Source organism: Sinocyclocheilus rhinocerous, unplaced genomic scaffold (genome assembly GCF_001515625.1).
Source record: "Sinocyclocheilus rhinocerous isolate Xijiao unplaced genomic scaffold, SAMN03320098_v1.1 scaffold1341, whole genome shotgun sequence".
Taxonomy (NCBI): domain Eukaryota; kingdom Metazoa; phylum Chordata; class Actinopteri; order Cypriniformes; family Cyprinidae; genus Sinocyclocheilus; species Sinocyclocheilus rhinocerous.
The window spans coordinates 422170-426815 of record NW_015637670.1 but is presented as its reverse complement, the minus strand read 5'-3'; the positions used below and the strand labels follow the sequence as shown (position 1 = coordinate 426815).

The window sequence follows — 4646 nt, the reverse complement described above, 5'->3', positions numbered from 1 at the left end:
ACTGTATTGTAAGTTGCTTCAGAGGTATTGCAAGTATTACGTACAACAATAAAAAATATGTGCATTGACATAAAAAAGGAAATTTACTTTTGGTACTTAAGTACTTTTAAAAGCAAGTACTTCTGTACTTTTACTTAAGTAAAAATCTGTCTTTACAACTTTTACTTGTAATGGAGTAATATTTGACCAGCATTATCTGTACTTTCACTCAAGTAATGGAGTTGAGTACTTTGTCCGCCTCTGGTGTTCAGACAGAGCTCTGGATAAGTTCACACACTAAATTTACTGGGTTGTGGGTCCTTTTATGCACAATCCTGTAGGAAGTACTAACACCTACCTTCCCCCGAGCATTGTCAGGTCAACGGATCTGCCCATGATGAGGTATGACTTGCCTTTTACCAATCCTAAATATTCTCTGCAGCCGGGACGAGTCAGGAATGGTTTCACTTTCCCCGCAGCATCCCCATCAGTGCCTACAGCACAGAACAGGAGACAATTTTATCAAAATGCACCAAATGTAAACCACATTTCAAGAGAGTTATAAAAACATGTAATTCATTGTACTTATGAACACAAGTGAATAATGAACCGTACCTTCTCTCAGCACCTGCTCCACCTTCATGTCATAGATGTCAGAGTCCTGTTTCAGATCCATTCCCACCACTGTGACTTTATAAACTGTCAAACAGTCGTGTTATATTGGTGTTATATCAGAGCTGTGAGACTGGATCTCAATGGCTGAGGAAGGAGAACGTGTGTTTACCATAATCCATGCCAGCTTCACAGGCTTTATTCAAACGCTCCTCATCACTGACCTGATTCTTCTTCTGGTAACTGCAGTTCTCTGTGTTATGAGATGTTGATTTTCTGATATTTATATACACATTCGTAACAGACCAACAAAACATTTTCCTCCACTCATAAAAAGTAAATCAATTAAAAATGAAAATATAAATCTTTACACATCTCTAGATGTGCATATATTTGATGAGAAATGAAGTAAAATACCATTTAAACTATTTAATTGATGATTTGTTGGCTCTTATGATGAATTCCTCGTGATGTTCCTCATTTCTAAATGGCTTTATATAAAGATGTCTGGTGAATAAAAAAAAGTGTAATTTAAATACCTTCTGCACACTGGCACAGGTCTCCTTTACACAGTCTGTATATCGCACCATCTTTCCTTTCAGGGTGGTAGAACTTTGTACAGCGTGCAACTGAAAAACACACATGCATTTAATTAAAGATGACTACAACACCCTTCTAGCACTGCGAAAACTTGCCAGAAATTCCCGAATGCAGCAGCATGTCATACACACCTTCAGCCTTAAACCAGAGCATTTGACCAACCAACGTTCTGCACTTTAAAAACAATGTGCTCCCGTGCTGTAGACATCTGCTATAGCAGAGCAACTTGTATTGACATATTCCTTGCCCTCTCCTTACATCAGTGTATTATTTTCATTTGTAAATCACTTTGGCTAAATTATATATTGTGGGTGTGTGTGCAGCTCACCTGGTGAGTAATATTCATATATTGTGACTGCAGCAGGTTGTAGCAGACCCACATTAAGCATCTGGTGCATTCTGAAGGAAATTACTTCTTTCTCTTTATGAGAAACCTAATAATATAGAAACCAATGCAAAATTATGATTGCATGTCATATTTTACACTTCCAACATTTGCACAAGCCACAAATAATTATAATAAATCTAATAAAAATATCTATAGTTGCATTTACATTGAAAAGACAGTTTTGTGTGCTGCATATCTAACAGAAAACAAAAAAGTTAATTTATTATAGCCACAGGCTATATATTACATATATACTTTATATTGTGCTTATAATATTATGTGAAATATGACTATATGTTGACCACAATGTACGTAAAGGTGAACATGCAGTGACATGGAACTTTATGGATGTGCAGTTACTGAATATTAATGAAGCACTTTGTCAGCCAATCAGAATGAAGAACTCAACAATATTTCATAGAAATATAAAACAATAGCACATGGTTTCCTGATCAAAAGAAAATGCTATAGAATATGTTCACGAAATCATCAGACAACACAGTTTGCTGATACCTTATTTAAGTAGAGGATGAGGGATCCTCGCTCTGACAGCACTTTATTCTTCTCATATTTCTGAATGTATCTCTCCTTCCCTGAAGACAACTGAGAGCAAGACAATAAGAAAACAAAAACCTCAATACATGACATGATCAAAATGCTTTATGTCCTGTCAGCAGATGAGTGTTAGATTCCTCTTCTATATACAGAAACATAACTGCATCAGTTTATCATCACAATACCTGTTTAAGATCACTTTCTTCAACTTCAAATCCAGTCGGTAAGCCAATGTCCAGAATAGTCATGGTGGCATCAGTTTTATCATCTTTGTAGCTGTGAAGATGGAGATCAAGAGCAGATTTTAATAACTGGTTTTGAAGTTTTGCTCCATCTTCTCTGTGTTTAAAGCTATTTTCACACTAGAGCTTTTGGTGTGAACCCGAGTCAGTTTGACTTCAGAATTATTATACTGTAGTGACGCAGAGCTGCTCGTCTCTGAATAAACTGTCTTTGTAAAGCGAGTTACATCTGTGTCAGAACACACTGGAAATGAAGTATTTTTTGGAGTCATTATGTAGTCACAATGGTAACCAACTGTCACTAGTATTCCCGTTCATGATGCAAACACTGCCAATGTGAGAAAAGCAAACTCAGGCAAAGATGAAAAAAAAAAAAACAGTTTAAATAAGCACATAATGATGAATTACAAATAAAATGGTTTCTTGACATAATAATAGACTTATTAGGATTTTTGTTCACATACTAGAAATCCATAGTGAGCTTGTAACTTGCAATGGCTCCTTGTTTTGCTAAAAAAACAAACAAAAACAAACAAAAAAAACATGGTGGTAATTAAAATAAAAAAGCAGCACATAATGAAGTATTTTGAAAGTTTTATTTTAGCTCTGGCTGTATGGAAAGTGCCACAGATAAGCATGAACTCAATCTTACCTTCATTGTCTTTCTCCATTTTAACAGTCAGATCAAAGAAAGTACAGTCAGATTTCTTCTCAACAGGTCTGGCGTAGTACAGCGTCAGAACCTGAAAACAGCAGCACGTCTCAGATTAGATGTTCACAAGCTTTAATCTTGCTGTTGACTGTATAAACGCTCATGAACACTCACTGAGAGAGTGGCTGTTCCAGTTCCTTTAGCAGTTACATTGAACTCCTCGTTTATCTCCACCTGTTGAGTGAATGCAGATGTACTCGAGTCATCAGAATAATCAAATCCATGATATAACAGAGATACCTGAAGATTTAATTGATCAAACACTATTGATGTAGACAATAAAAAATTATGAATGACAAACAACAAAACTCCCATAATTCTTCATTTAATATCATACTTGTATAGGTTTGGAACAACATGAGAATATGTAAATGATGACAGACTTGTATGTCTATGTGAATTAATTGTTACTTCAGATGTAATCTGTAATGTTTATGGTCTTTTCAGGCAAGATAAGTGATATATTGAAGTTAGCCTACTGTACCAATAAAAACAATATTACAACACAACAAATTACATAAATAGTAAATAACTGTACAAGGTGAATTAAGGTATGTTTGCATATGTTACACATCAGAAATCTTTCAGATTCAGATTTCAGAATGAGCACTTTGTAATTTGTAATACATATGTTGAGGATCTCATCTGGAATAGGGAATAGGAATATGGTGGCGTGGTGGCAACATTTTTTATAACGTCATGACCAATCCAGTTCTCTAATATGGATTAGTGGTGTTGTCACCTGTAAATCGGCAGTGTTGTGCAACAGCATTGCTACAAGTAATGACGCTACTAGTTTAACTACATGTCTCAATAGTGTGGTGGTAGCGTCGCTGTTTTCTGAATCAAATAGTTTTTCATTAGCAAAGCTCATTTGTTGATCAGGTAGTGTGGTAGCATCCACACATGCTACATTTTCTCAAACATTTCTGTAGCTCAAATCGGAAAACTGATTCTGGATCAGTAAGTGATGCCACCTCCATACACGGACCTGTGTAGTCAACAGAAGCACTTCTGTATGACGGTGACTACTACTTCTTTGTGTTTTACAGCGGTTGACACACACACACACACACACATCAAATGCTATTTAGAGGACATGTTTTTTTGCCATGTTGGTACTGTTTGGAGCAGATCTTAATTAATTTGCTACTGTGATTTGAACTGAGTTGAGTTTTAAATTAACTTACATTTTGTCTTGCAAATGTGCCCAAGTCTAAATTGAGCATACCCATGCAAAAGCCGATGATTCCTGGGTAAAAAAAAAAGAGTTTGAAGCACCAAACCTGCACGTGATGAAACAAATTCACTTACACCAACTGGTCCAGCACAGATCTTGCTGCTCTCTTGCATGGCAATCACGACAAAGGCCGTCAGAGAGGCAACAGCATCTTTGCCACGCACGTCACCCTGGAATAAAGCACAAATAAACTAGACTATCAAAAAAACAGTCAGATTGTGTGTGTGTGTGTGTGTGTGTGTGTTTGTGTGTGTGAGTGTGTATGAGAGAGAGAGAGTGTGTGTGTGTGTGTGTGTGTGTATGTGAGTGAGTGTGTGT

At 36.4% G+C, this 4646-nt stretch overlaps 1 pseudogene; it reads right to left on the bottom strand.

The window, feature by feature from the left end:
• The window catches only part of LOC107749257 (complement C3-like), a 61040-nt pseudogene that overhangs the window by 3015 nt on the left and 53379 nt on the right, over positions 1-4646 (bottom strand).